Below are 16,355 nucleotides of genomic sequence, written 5' to 3' on the forward strand. Positions count from 1 at the left end.
AGGGGGTGGGGCTATGACATGAGAGAACAGAAATAAGCAGGGGAAGAGAAATATATGAAGAGAAAACAGAACATCCCATAATAACAAAAACAACAAGAGTGTCAGGATCCTGCCACAAAAGTAAAAAACAAGACTAGACTGATGACAGGATCCTGCCAAAATTATTAAAAAGTATTTGAAGCAAAAGTACTGTAAGTCTGGCTGACTGCTTTGATGCTTTAGACACATTTTTAGAAATATTTTAGAATTTATGCAGAACGTTATATTTGAGTAAAGTAGTACATAAGTAATATGCAAGACTGAAACCAATGTTTTATGGAGAGGTATTGATTAGATGGGATTTTGTGTTGATTCCACCTTACCACTGCATGCCTCAAACATTTATACACCTTTAAATAATTGATAATACTATATGAAATATGAAAATATTAAGTGGTCAATGAAGGTTGTATTCATTGCAAAGTTTGAAAAGATGTGCATTGTTCTTTCTAAATGGTCCCTAAAGGATTAATGACACATTACAACTTGCATTTCCTCTTTGAATAAACAGTTGCTGCAGTTAAAATAACCATGCTGAACCAAGACCTACTTTGCCAAGCAGTTTTTAGAAACATGCATTTTTGGGCTAATACGTTTATAAACTGAGGTAGTCATAAACACCTGGGCTCCAGATGAGCAGACAGGTCTGCAGCGGAAAGTCTGTGCTAATATAGGGGATTTGGCATCACACAACCTCAAGATTTTTTGACTGTGAAAGCTGCAGTCGTCTCTGTAATTTCAGCATGTGCCAGAGTTGCTTTAAGTAACCATAACTGATGACCTGTTGACTTTTAAGAGCCACATGTAAGATGTTCTCTTCTGTACCACATCGTCACATCACTTTTGAGGTTTTTCCCTCTACAGCAACATGCTGGCCTCAAAAGTGAACACTGTTAATCCACTATGGATATCAGAGTTCCAGAACAAGCGAAAATCCTATTTGTCGAATTATCATCCTTTTCCTGTAAGCTGCAGCCTTGGGGTTGTGTGACAAGAAATTATTAAAGAAATTGTTTGGCATTTTTCAGTAGCTTTGAAATGCAATGTACCTTGCAAAGACTGGTACTCATATACACAAGAGGCACTTCTAAGGTGTTTATGTTAGTTTAAGTGGACACCTAAGCTATTTGTAGTGATATATGAATACATTTAAAGAGGGCAGTTTGTGGTTTTATGGTGTACAAATAGAACAGCTGAAACCACAAGGGCTAAACTTGCCAGAGGCATGCGTTTAGAGTCTTTGGTAAGTTGTGCTTGGTAGAAATTCAGCTATTAGTGGTAGAAATAAAACTTCACATTTTCTCTTCTACAGATGGTCCAACATTGAAATGACAATTGCAGACAAATTACTTTCAGAAGATTTTCTGTTGTTACTCGGTTTGATTGGCTTTTCCTTAAAGGTTTGTCCGAAACCTTGAAACTGCTCTGTTATTCCATTAAAATATCCATGCTCATTCATCCACAAACCAGAGCAGACGGCCAAGTCCAAAAACATTTTCATCTGGACAGGATTTTTTATCCTTCATCACCACTTAAGAGGCAATTTTGCTCAGAATAAACTAACATTTGCTTAGGACAGTTTCTAAACTTGGCAGCCTTGTGTAAACTACATTTGAATGAAGTTGTATGACATGTAAATGTAAATTTCAGCATTTTGGGCTATTGTTCTTATATATTATTTTGTGCTATATATTATTCTTGGTCATACTTATTTAAATTTTTTTATTTTCTTAAAAACACTCAATATGGTCATCTTAAATTTTTTTCCAAATTTAAAGAAACAGGTAATAGACAAAAATAGGCATCACTTTAAAAGGCCAGATTTAACTTTAATCCATTAAACTGTTTCCAAGAGAGTTATATTTAAAACAAAGTTGAACATTTAAAGTCCATTTAAATGTCCAATTTAAAGTTAAGGTATACAGGGGTGCACATAACTGGTGCACAGGTGCGCATGCACGACCGAAAAAGAAAATGAACGGGGTTATTTATTTTTGTGCACTCATTTGCGTACCATCAAGGTAGTCGCTGGTGTTAATGCACTGTTACCGTCTTGAATCGACCAAATTAAAGACTGTGGGAGATGTCCAAAAAACAGCAGACATTAAGTACCTTCTTTGACATTCTGCCACCTCAAAAGAAATATCAGACCGAGCCCGAGGGAAAGAGTTTTTTCAGAGAAGTGGCTCCAAGAAGTGCCGTGGCTTGAATCCAACGATAAGCGTAGCCAAATGTGGTGTAAGATATGTCGTTCACATCCACATCTAGCAGACAAAACTAGTGCTTTCTATACAGGGACAAAGAATTTCAGTCATCCAGCATTTGATAAGCACAAAAAGAGTAAAGAACATACAAATGTAGTAAACGCTATTGCTAACAGACATGCTAGTCAAGAGGAAAATCCAGTCGCCTGCTTGATAGATGGTAAAGCAAGGTAAATGAAGAACAGTAGAAAGATCTGTGTAATGTTTTTCTTGTGGCCTTTCATAAGGCTAAACATGCATGTCCTATGTCGTCGTACGCTGAGGATGTTGCACTATTGAAAAGGCTAGGAGTCAATGTCGGAGGGGCATATCATTCACACGAAGGGGGAACACAAATAATGCAAAGCATTGCGCTGACTATCAGTACGTAATTGAGGGAAAAGTTTAAATTAGCTGATTTTTGGGGTATGCTTTTTGATGGATCGGAGGACATAACAAAAATGGAGCAGGAAATTGTTCACATTGTGTCTGTGTCCAACAATGGAGAGTTCACTGCTGATTTCCTTGGATTAATTGAATTGGGTGCCAAAAGAATGGCGCAGGACATAACGAACGGGCTGGTCAATCTATTCCAGGACTCAGGCTTGGATGAATGGAGGACATTGATGAAGTTGGTCGCTGTTTGCACAGATGGAGCTGCTGTCAACATCATTATGTACAACAGCATTCTACCAAATCTATGGAAAATGACTGCAATTGGGGATTCCCTTGTGCATATTCTGTGCACTGCACACACACTTGAGAACTGCGCAAAATCAACTGATCGGATGGTTTCATATTGTGAGACGTTTAATCGCTCTGTTGTCAAGCTGCTGCAATTTTATTTACATAAAGGTGGAGCAAAAAAAGTTGAAGCACTAAAGAAGACATGATGAGAATGGCATTTCCTTTTTCAAATTAGGAAAGTTTCACAATATTAGATACTCTGCATGGAGGCACGAGACACTGTTGAAAATATCTAGACTGCTGCCAGCCATTCAAATGCAACTGGCTACGACAGATGACAGCGACTTGAAGCATATCTGTACAGAGCATTTTCAGCGTTTTCAGTCCAACCTGCTTGACATTGGCAACATTTTGCAGTTGACATCTCAAAGGTTTCAGCAGGAAAAGCTGACCATAGGAGAATGTAAAGATGAACTCATGCTTGTCTGTGGACAGTTCACACTTTTGTTGATGGTGAAGGCCAGCATAGAAAAAACACCATTTCCAATACTGATGCTGACAGGGACAAAATAATGTTACTCAAAGGACTAATTGGGGAGTTTGAAAACAGATATGAATCTTTGAAGTCGTGTGATAATTTTTGAGTTTTTGATTCTTCAACCTGGCCTCAAGAATTGCAAGACCTCCACACATTTTGCAACATAATGATCAGCACCATTCTCCAGAAGTATGAGGCCATCTTGCCTCTTGACAGAGACTCCACAATAAGAGAATGGATGCATTTAAAGCAAGCAGGAAAACATCTGGCAGCAGCATCTGTGTATGATTTGGTCAAGTTAGTAAATACAATCAAACCAGACTGTTACTCCAAGATCTACAAGGTACTTAAATTGTCCCTTACTTATCCTTTGAGCAGTGCAGCCTGTGAGAGGGGTTTCTCAGATCTCAATATAATAAAAAACAAGTACAGATCCCGTCTGTCTCATACTCGTCTTTCATCCCTGATGCACATCCACTTGTCAAAGATGACCACAGAAACATTTGATCCAAAGCCAGCTGTAGACTTATGGTTGCAAACAGCCAAGTGTAGAAACAACCAGGGAAGTGCATCATCTTCCACCATCCAGGAAGCCTCAAGTTCATCTTCCTTTTCTATAACTGAAACTGAGGATAGCGAGAGAGACAGTGAGGTGAGCAGTGAGGAAGATGACGCTTAGTAAGACTACACTGCGTATAGGGTGAGTACCAAACAAAATCACCTTGTGCTCCCCTGAGAACCAGAGGTATCCTTTATGTGATTTCTGGAGCTACAAAGGTCTGATCACCATTTTCATGCATTGTATGGACCTACAGAGTTGAGATATTTTTCTAAAATTCTTTGTTTGTGTTCTGCAGAAGAAAGAAAAGAGTCATACACATCTGGGATAGCATGAGGGTGTGTAAATGATGAGAAAATTTTAATTTTTTAGGTGAACTGTTCCTTTAATAACATATTAATCTTGGTCATATTTTTTTTATTTATTTTTTTTATAATTCTTGAAAACACTCAACATGGTCATCTTTATCGTTAAAGAAGCAGGTAATGGCCAAACAATAAGCATCATTATAAAAGCCCAGAGTTAACTTTTGTTAATTTTTCCAAGAGATTTATATTCAAAACAAAGTCCATTGATTTTTATCAGTGTTAAACTACATTTGCAGGTTTCCGACTGTTGGTTTGTTCCACTGAAATGAGCAAATTATATTGTTGGACCTTGAAAATTCCCTGTAATCTATAAATTTACCCTCCATTATCTTTCTAAGTTCCATGACATTTTTGAAACGCCCTTTTCCAAATTAAAGGACAGAAAAGCGCTGGAACCTGACATTATAACTGTGTGCTTTTTAAAGCAACGCCTACTCAATCTTAATGTGAGATAAGTGGCTGACAGTCAACTTACTGCCAAATGCTCATTATTGTGAATATGCAAGAGCTATTTTTGATATTCCTAAACTGTTTCTTTACCAGACAGGTTACTACAGGTTGAAACATTTGCATACCTGCAAATAAAAAGATAATCCGACACTTATATACTTTGGTGCAAGAGAAGTGCACAGTTTTTATGCTGTTAATAAATTATGATAGTTTCTCTGACAGTTATATTGCACAGGGATGTACCTTGCTTTTTATAAGTTCACATCTCTTCTCAGCCAGCAAACTCTTTACGGTAGTGCAGTTCAATTAAAACACACGCCCACTGTACATAATAAAGTCCAGCATTATACAGTCTGTATCGGAGAGGAGGATAAAAATTGCTGTGAGAAATCTACAGTACCTTTTGGACAGTGTATGATATGAATTGCCAGACAGCTGTACTGACACAACTGGTATTTCATGAACATAAACATACTTTTTGTTAGCCTAAGTATCCCCTTGAATTGTAAAATCCTTCAGTTTAACAAGCGAATGGAGATTCAGTTTATGTCACACACTGTCATTTCGTAAAATTAATGAAGATCCATTAAATTCAATGTAAAGCTAGAGGGTGCCAGAGAGGCTGTGATGTAAAAGTGTTCAATGGATGTGCCTTCACAAGAACTTTGTGAAAATTGATTACATGCTAAATGTTTAACTGTGTGCAACTGTGATTGGTGGTCTCACCATTTCTTAATCTGTGCCAATGGGAACAGAAATTGCTTGCACATATTTCCTCTACCGCCATGCTGCAGTTTGTTTGGGTGTGTTCATTTTTTGTGGAAATAGATGTTGCTGAATTTCTAATTACTGCATGGCTGATGCTGTTTGTAGGTTCTTAAGTGTATGTCAAGGGATGTTGGGTCTGTAATCAGTAGAGTTATGTTCTGGATGAATCCGCAAAGTTACTGTGAAAGGGGTTAAGAGTAAATGATATTGGTCAGAGCACATCAAACGATCGATTCTCTATTGTTTCGTATGTCTTTTTCTCATGGAGAATACCCACACTGTAAAATCACCCACATTTTGGTGTGAATTTGTGGTATATTCCTGGCTACTAGTTACTGTACTTCCACAGTAATGTTTACAGTAGTAGTTGTGCAATTTATTACAATTAAATGGCGACTTCATACTGTGACTTCACAGTGAACGGGAGCAGTCAGCAAAGTGCTGTAGAATCACAGTGTTTATCTGTGTCTGCATTACATAATCACTTGTATATTTACAGATTAACTATAATGGTGTCATGTCCACTGTATTATGCTGTTTCTTATGTTCCCACAGTGCACTGTGGCATTAATAAATTATGCTATCTTTGTTATATACTATTTGCTGGTTTATTTAGCTGTTGTTGTTTTTACTGTCACATATTTGTTTTTATAATATTCAGAATGTATACAATTTTTCACCATTGTTGAAATTTGTAATATGAGGTTTGACAACGAATGATAAAAAATACAATGGTATTGACTTTAAGGAATAGTTCACCCAAAAATGAAAGTTCTCTCATCATTTACTCACCCTCATGCCATCCCAGATGTGTGTATGACTTTCTTTCTTCTGCAGAACACAAATGATTTTTAATTGGAATAATATCTCAGCTCTGTAGGTCCATACAATGCAAGCGATTGGGTGCCAAAATTTTGAAGCTCCAAAATCCACAAAAGGGCAAATTAAAAGTACTCCAGATGACTCTGGTGGTAAAAACCATATATTATGAAGATATTATGAAACAAACCAAAATATAACTCCATATTCACTGTACATCTTGATATTGCAGTCTCTAGTCACAATTATGATTTCAAGCTCGATTACACTTCCTAGTGCTCGATGCATGTGCAGAGCGCTGAATGGTGCTGTAGGAAGTGTAATCGAGCTTGAAATCACAATCGCCAAGGAGATTGCTGTCAAGATGTTTAATGGAAAAGGAGTTACATTTTGGTCTGTTCTCACCCAAAACCAACTGGATCACTTCAGAAGACATTGATTTAACCACTGGAGTTTGATGGATTATGTTTATGCTGACTTGATCTGCTTTTTGGAGATTCAAAGTTCTGGCCACCATTCACGTGCATTGAATGGACCTACAGAGCTGATATATTCTTCTAAAAATCTTCATTTGTGTTCTGCAGAAAAGAGAAATTCATACACATCTTAGATGGCGTGAGGGTAAGCAAATGATGAGAGAATTTTCATTTTTAGGTTAACTATCCCTTTAATTGATTGCAAAATAACATATTATTTCGGCAGAGGCTATTTGCACTAAGTGCAAACAGCGACAGGTGCTTTTTTCACTAAGTGTAAAAAGCAACAAATTCTTTGCAATATGTGCAAATAATGTTAGATGCTATTTGCACTCTAGTGCAAATAGTGGCAGATACTCTTAAACCCCTGTTTAAATACTAACATACAGTATAGTGGCATCAATGCAGCATTATTATTGTGTTTATTTGGAGTCCCACAGACACCCTACACCAACCCCTAACCCTACCTTACAAAAATTAACCATGGTTTTACTACAGTAACCATAGTATCACCATGGTATTTTTCTTGTAAAATCATAGTAACCACAAAATTAAACATGGTTACTATTAACTACTATTAACAACATGTTACTGTAGTAACACCATGGTTAGTACATCAGAATTATACAGTTTCCACCAAAACACATGGTTACTACAATATTACTACAGTAAAAACATGGTTAATTTTATCCGGATCAAATCCTTCTCTCAACTCCCCGACCTTCACCGTGACCAAATCATTGGGAGGAATCTCTTTTATTTATTACTATAAGTAGTATTGTAGGAAATATTAAGAGTAGAGACATGGGAAAAAGTATGTCAAGGGGAGGGATTCAAACCCAGATCTCCAGCATGACAACACATACACATACCATTGTCGCACCCAGAGATACTACAGCTGCACATGGGGGCACAGTTTGTCATAAAATCCATTGTTTCCATCAGACTATTGGAGCGCAAATAGTCACTTAGTTATCCAGTCTCTTAATCCACTAAATGTCTAACCAGTTAACCAGTTTAATGTCTCTGACCCATCATGAAAAATTCAAATATGCCCGCCTTCATTTGATCAGCAGTTGACCCCAAATAAATCTATCGTGGCTGTCTTGGATTTGATCTGAGCAGTGGTGATATCAATGCATTGTGATATTGAAATTTAACACAGTACTTATGACAGAAAATGACCTTCACTGATTTTACAGAAAAAATCAGAATACAGTAATTTTTTTGGTAACACTTTACAATATGGTTCCATTCCATGGGCGGAGTTAGTGTAAATAGCCTCTGCCAACGAGATGGGCTATTTGCACTTAGTGTAAATAGACACTGAATTATTTCTGTATAATAACATAAAATATTGCCACATAAGCTATATTGCAATTTAAGACCAGACTTAGAGTAAATCACAGAGCAAACAATTGTGTTTTTGTAACATGATTAGATGCTGGGAGAAGATGATATAAATAAATAAAGTCCAAGTTAACAGCCAAGGAACACTAATAAGCATGGTGACTTCAAATAAAACTCAACGTGTGCACTATCAGTGCAGTGTGATATTGATATTTTACACAGTACTTATGACAGAAAATGACCTACATTGATTTTACTGAAAAATTCTGCATACAGTAATTTATTGGTAACACTTTACAATAAGGCTCCATTTGTTAAAATTGGTTAAAAACATTAGCTATAATGAACTAACCATGAACAATACAATTACGGCATTTATTTATCTTAGTTAATGTTAATTTCACCATACATTAATACATTTTTAAAATCAAAAGTTGTATTTGTTAACATTAGTTAATGCACTAACAAGAATTAATAATGAATAATTTTATTTTTTAACTAACATTAACAAAGATTAATAAATGCTGAAAAACATATATTGTTAATTGTTTGTTCATGATACCTAAAGCATTTACTAATGTTAATGGAACCTAACTGTAAAGTGTGTTACCATTTATTAATCTTGTAAAATTCTGTCTGAACAGTGTACTTTATTTGAGATGAGAAAAAACATAGACTGGATATTAAAACTTTCTTTATTGTGACTGTAGCAAACAAAAGAATGAGTTGGTGATTTCTGCATATTTTGCACAATTTGTATGTGAAGCCCATCTTCCAAACTGATGCCCCTCTTTAAAGCCATGAAATGTGTTTAAAGCATCCAAAGTGAGGACAACAATGCCACAATGTGGACTTTCATGAGTCAGCAAAAGCTATAACTTTCCTTCCCAGAAATAAGGGATGGAGTAGGTTTAGGAAAACTACTTTAAATGTACATTACACTCGGTTCAACAGCCAGCCAAGGGAACCACCCTTGAGCATACACTCGGTATAGTGCCAGCATGGCAATATTGTTTTACGATTCCAAGATCTGTAAATTTCTTTATTTATTTCATGACCTGAAGAGGAAGGACAGTTTGATGAAAGAAGAGCTTAGCTCTTATTTAAACTCAATGTCTTGTTTTTCCCTTAAATAACACACTAGATCCAAGAGATTTCTATGGACATCAACCAATCTAAAAGAGCCATTAGTCCTTTTAGTGCAACTCATTATGTTAATAACCCATAAGTAGTAGATAAACAGGTTTCCAATCGAGTTAAAGTACAGAAGTACAGCTTGTTCATGTATCTATATTTACTTCTCAACAACAACTTAATGCAAAAAAGCTTCATTTACTGAAAAGAGTTTAAGCCAATTCACCTTTCTAGCTTACATAGTTTTTCTGCATACTAAGCAAATTTCATTTTTTGCACATATATAGCACTCTGATGACTAATTGGTGTTGATTTAATCAAAGTTTTGTGTGTGTGTGTGTGTGTGTGTGTGTGTGTGTGTGTGTGTGTCCTCAATATCACTTTACATGCTGCTAGTAAAAACGTAATATCCCTTTAACTAACAAAAGCCAGTTTCTTATAGACATCATCCTCCAGGAAGTGACATAATTTGTGATGGGAAAGCAACAGCACAAACATCATGTATTTGTACTGGATTTTACGAACTCTGTGACATTTTGTGGTATAAATTAATTTGCAATGGTTAACATAAACTCTTTGTTTCCATCCTGTTAAAATTCTTGCCATTGTGTAAATAATCAAGTTATAGTTATTAAAGGGTGAGTTTACCCAAATATGAAAATTCTCTCATCATTTACCCTCGTGCCATCCCGGATGTGTATGACTTTATTTCTTCTGCTGAAAACAATCAAGGATTTTTAGAAGTATTTCTCAGCTCTTTAGGTCCATACAATGTAAGTGAATGGGTGCCAAAATATTGAATAAAGTGCAAAATAAAAGTACTCCAGACAACTCTGGTGGTAAAAAACATATATTATGAAGTGATTTGATAGGTGTGGGTGAGAAACAGATTAATATTTAAGGCCTTTTTTTTTTTTTTTTACTATAAATTCTCTTCCCAGCTCAGTCAATTTTCACTTTACTTTCAGTTTTTTATTCTCCTTCTGTTTTTGTTAATTCACATCCTTCTTGCATATCACCCCCTAATGGGCAGAGAGGAGAATTTATGACAAACAAAATGACTTAAATATTTGTCTGCTTTTCACCCATATCTATCATATCGTTTCTGAACACGTGGATTAAACAACTGGAGTCATAGACATTACTTTTATTCTCACTTCATGTGGATTTTGGAGTTTCAAAATATTGGCACCCATTCACTTGGATTGTGAGGAACTACAGAGCTAAAATATTCTTCTAAATATCTTAATTTGTGCTCTGCAGAAGAAAGAAAGTCATACACATCTGGGATGGCATGAGGGCGAGTAAATCATGAGAGAAATTTTATTTTTGGGTGAACTATCCCTTTAACATTTAAGTGTTTGAGATTGACCATAGCATATTTCTGAAAGTCTGGTATACCCATTTATATTAAATATGAAAAGGTACAACTTTTATAGAGAGCAACCAATCGGCAAACAGAATTTGAAATTGATACAATGCAGGCATAAAATTTTAACTAGTCTCCTATGCAACACTTTATTTTAAGAAAGGAAATGTCTTAGAACAAATTTGGATTCTTATTCCATATTTATTTATGCAATACAAATGACTGATGTATGTGAAGAACCTGTAATTCGCTCGCTCCCCTTGTCTCGTTTTGAGATGTTTTCTCAAAAAAATGTTTTCTCTCTTTAGTGGAACACAACGTCGATTTTCCTATTAGAATTATGGATTAGGGTTTGGGTAAGAGATTAGACTTTATGGTTAGGTTTAAGTTTAGGTTAGTGGTTAAACTTAAGAAAAACTGTAACATCAATAACATGCACGAGCCAACTCACACGATTTCCATGGTCACATGGGAAGTTGGCATGTTGTTCTGAAAGTGCCAGTACCCAAGCGATATTATGCTGACTGAAAAGCACCATCTCCCATTTTTGCATCAACTCAAGTGTGTTTGCCTTCCCTTGTGGCGCGACCAGAAGCCCATTGCGTCAGGAGCATGGGAGTGTCAGGAGTGGGAGTAGAGATGTGAGGACTCAAGCGCAGAGTAGCAGTGAATGGGCTTTATTAATAAAAAATAAACAATAACAAACAAAACTACCCCAAAAGGGAAAAACACAGTCCCAGGGCAGGGAGTTGATAGAGAGCCAAACAGCCCAGGACCAGCAGGGGAACAGGAATGAGGCTTCCAGAGCAGGAGCAAACAGACACAACAACTAAACAGGGAAACATCCACAACGAACTGGCACGGGACTGAAAACACAGGGAGGTTAAATAGGGAAAGAAATGAGGAGGGTAAAGAGGGAAGGCAGGTGAGGCAATTAACTGATAACAAGGTAACAAGGGGGGTGGGGTATCACTCACGATTGAACTGACACGAGTGCACATGACAATGAGAAACACAAAGCCAAGTGCACTCACACAACAAATGACAAGACACAAGAATGTGGAGTTATATATATGTACCACATATATGTGCAAGATCAAATTTTGAGCGCACAAAAAGTTATTTTGCAGGTGCAAGATGATATTTTGAGTGCAAATAAAATTTCCTGCATGCACAAAATGATATTTTGAGGGCACAAAAAATTTTCTGTACACGCAAGATGATATTTTCAGTACACAAAAAGTTATTTTGTACGTGCTTGAACTTGAATAAAGTTTATTTGAATGTTCTGACATTTTGCTTTCTCCTCCTACCCACTCTGCGTGCAAAATAAATTTTTTGCATGCTCAAAATATAATCTTGCGCACGCAGAACATTTTTTGTGCGCTCAAAATATAATTTTGTGTGCGCAGAATTGTGGCACAAATATAACTCCATACCAAGAGCACATGGCAATGAAAACCAAACAAAGCTATGTGTTCACACAACATGACACAAAACAGAATGTCAGAATTCAGCCGCAAAGAGATATAAACAAAACCAACAAAAGTGGCTGAACCCTGACAGGGACACCCTTTACATTCCGCATTGCACCAGGAAGTAATTGCATTATCATAATCAGTGACAAGTGCGATTTGGAGGTTGTATTTTCCCACCTCACATTATATTTTTACATAATATTTTATATATTTTTTGATGGTTAGGTTTGGGTTTGGGGGTACAGTTTATAAAACATGCATTCCTCTTCACTGTTTCACAACCTGCACAGCTGAAAACAACTCGCTTTTGGTGCCTCTCTGTGGACATTTCACCCGGAAAATGGAGCTCATACAGCCAACAACACTTACCGCTTTGGCCACTGGGGGCAGTGTTTTGAATTTCTGTGAGCAATGAGCACAGGCAACCTAGTTTCAAAAAAGTGAGATCAGTCTGCGATTTTGCCATATGGTACTGTTATTACGACTTGTCAGGGTTTTAACTGTGTCACAGGGCCACAGTGACTGTTTTTTTTTTTTTTTAGGAAATTGACCTAGAAATATCTTACAGTTGTCTGAATATTAAACTGTGTTAAGAGAAAGTATTTTAACATTGAAAAAATTATACACTTTACAGAGTTCAGAAGGTACTACATACAGTAACAGGAATGACCCAAATGGAATACACCTACAGTAAAGTTTGAAATTGGAATTAGACTGATTGCAAGACTGTCATACATGTTACCAATAAACATTTGGAACATTGTGCAAGCTCTTATTAACCAAACCTAAAAGGGATGTCAGTGTGTGTTCTGGTAAAAAACGAATCCCATATGCCCTGCTGTGGGATTATTCTATACACCACACAACAGGCTATGTCTGGAGCCAGGATGCATGGTAGGAGCCTGTGGTCTCTGCCTCTCCCCTGGTGTCTCCAGTGGTCCGTGCTGCGACGATCCCCTGGTGGCCCGGCTCCAAAACCGAAGGTAAAGAAAGCTATGGAAATGATAGCGTTGCATATAGGGGTAAAAAAATAGATGTTTTGATCTGGGCTATTTATTCTCAGATTTACTTTACTCACTATAGCATTAGCTCTTTCAAGGAAACTACAAATTAGGAGAAGGCTCTATCTTCATGATTATTATTATTATTATTATTATTATTATTATTATTTGGTACCTTACCATTATTGCTGTCTTGGTTGCAAATTCAAATTAAGATTCTCCTTGTCTCTCAGCAACCACTGAGGCCAGAAAAATGCGTCATAAAGAATACATTGCTATCGTTTGTGGCTTATTTGCTAAAAATGGCTAAGATGCACTTCCTCTCATATACCAGTTCCCATGCTTATATTTATGATGCTACCTTATGCTAACAGTGTGCCCTCATAGTGTGATGCCCAACAGATGTCTCAGGATTATTGCATGTTGGCATTGCTGGCAACAGCTGACTTGGTATTTGTCTTAAAGAAATAGTTTGCCCATAAATGAAAGAAGACATTTTTGAAGAATCATTACACAGCTTTAACAACAATTAATTGAAAACAAGATCTTTCAAGCTCCAAAAAGGATAAAAAGAATATAAAAGCACCAAAAAAGTAGTCCATACTAATTGTGCACTATATTCCAAGTCTTCTGAAGCTATGCGATAGCTTTGATTTAGGGAACAGACCATAATTTAAGTAATTATTGACTGATAATCTAAACCTTTGCTGAAATGGTGCATTTACGACATTAGCACCAAAATGTTTTTGCATTGGTTCTCAGATGTAAAGTATCGTATAGTTTTAGAAGACTTGGAATATTGCACACAAGTCGTATGGACTATTTTCATGATTATTTTTTTACTTTTCTTCTTTTTTTTTTTTTTTTTTTTTGTCTTGACATTTTGTGTCCACAGAAAAAAATAACAGCATACAGGTTTGGAATGACATAAAGGTAAGTAAATGATGACAGAACTTTAATTTTTGGGTGAACTTTTAAACCATAAAGTGGCACCATTTAATGTATACAGTATGGCTTTAAAATACATCCATTAATAAGTGCAAACAAAGTATTAAATAGATTCCATTTGAAACGCACGGCATGTTTTCAAATCGTTTCGAAATGTTTGAAGTAAAAGTGTTTTGAAGTAAACACCATTATTTTAGATAACTGTTTTTATATTTAGAAGCATGAAAGGAACATGTTTTTGTTTTGACTTTTTTCCCTCTGTCTGTGATGTAGATATTTATAAAGAGGGATTCATGCCTAGTTTTCTACTACAATTTGTTCTGTAACTGTTGATTTTTGCATCCATCCTGTTTCCTCATGTGTAAAATGACCATCTGTGCAGAACCCTTTAAAGATCCCGGGCCTCCCTCAAGGGGAGAAGCTGACTGGCCATATAAGCAAGTACAGCTGTGCTCAAAAGTTTGCATACCCTGGCAGAAATTGTGACATTTTGGCATTGATTTTGAAAATATGACTGATCATGCAAAAAAAATTGTCTTTTATTTAAGGATAGTGATCATATGAAGCCATTTATTATCACATAGTTGTTTGGCTCCTTTTTAAATCATAATGTTAACAGAAATCACCCAAATGGCCCTAATCAAAAGTTTACATACCCTTGAATGTTTGGCCTTGTTACAGACGCACAAGGTGACACATACAGGTTTAAATGGCAATTAAAGGTTAATTTCCCACACCTGTGGCTTTTTAAATTGCAATTAGTGTCTGTGTATAAATAGTCAATGAGTTTGTTAGCTCTCATGTGGATGCACTGAGCAGGCTAGAAAATAGAGCTTTGTTTGGAGAGGGGTCAACAAGGCCTATAGTGAAAAGAATACCATCCCTACTGTGAAGCATGGTGGTGGCTCAGTGATGTTTTGGAGGTGTGTGAGCTCTAAAGGCATGGGGAATCTTGTGAAAATTGATGGCAAGATGAATGTAGCATGTTATCAGAAAATACTGGCATACAATTTGCATTCTTCTGCACGAAAACTGCCCATGGGACGCTCTTGGACTTTCCAGCATGACAGTGACCCTAAGCACAAGGCCAAGTTGACCCTCCAGTGGTTACAGCAGAAAAAGGTGAAGGTTCTGGAGTGGCCATCACAGTCTCCTGACCTTAATATCATCGAGCCACTCTGGGGAGATCTCAAATGTGCGGTTCATGCAAGACGACCAAAGACTTTGCATGACCTGGAGGCATTTTGCCAAGTCAAATGGGCAGCTATACCACCTGCAAGAATTTGGGGCATCATAGACAACTATTACAAAAGACTGCATGCTGTCATTGATGCTAAAGGAGGCAATACACAGTATTTAGAACTAAGGGTATGCAGACTTTTGAACAGGTGTCATTTAATGTTTTTCTTTGTTGCCATGTTTTGTTTTATGATTGTGCCATTCTGTTATAACCTACAGTTGAATATGAATCCCATAAGAAATAAAAGAAATGTGTTTTGCCTGCTCACTCATGTTTTCTTTAAAAATGGTACATATATTACCAATTCTCCAAGGGTATGCAAACTTTTGAGCACAACTGTATGTGCACCAGATTGCTTTGTTTTGAGGAATGGTAAACATAACACCTGAAAGTTCAAATGGGGATAGTTTAAATCATACTGTTCCTATTTAAAACTGTTGCAATAATGCAAGCTCATGGGTTTGCAAAAGTCTACTTAGCCCTTAAATGTCCAAACACTGGTGGCCCCACGAGGCAGCTATCAAAGGAAAAGAAGGGAGGGATCCCAGAATAAATTCAGAGTCCACCCAAATGATCATGGGCCTTGCCCTGAACACAAATAAATATCTTAACTGGGGGCAGAATGAGTCACAGCCAACACATAAATACAGTCTATATGGTTAATTATTCAATATATGATTAAACATGAATATTTATGGTTTATACATACAGTAGTCACTTTTTTGCAGTAATACACAATTCTACACTAAAGCATGTGCACACGCTATTTGCTACTTTACTCATAGCAAATGCTAAATGGTAATAATCTCATGTAATCTGTCAAGAATATGTTTGGGTCATATTTCACCCCATAATAAAACAAGAAATAAAGTTTACTTTTAGGATCAT

The sequence above is a fragment of the Myxocyprinus asiaticus genome, chromosome 20 (assembly GCF_019703515.2).
Source record: "Myxocyprinus asiaticus isolate MX2 ecotype Aquarium Trade chromosome 20, UBuf_Myxa_2, whole genome shotgun sequence".
In the NCBI taxonomy this organism is placed as follows: Eukaryota; Metazoa; Chordata; class Actinopteri; order Cypriniformes; family Catostomidae; genus Myxocyprinus; species Myxocyprinus asiaticus.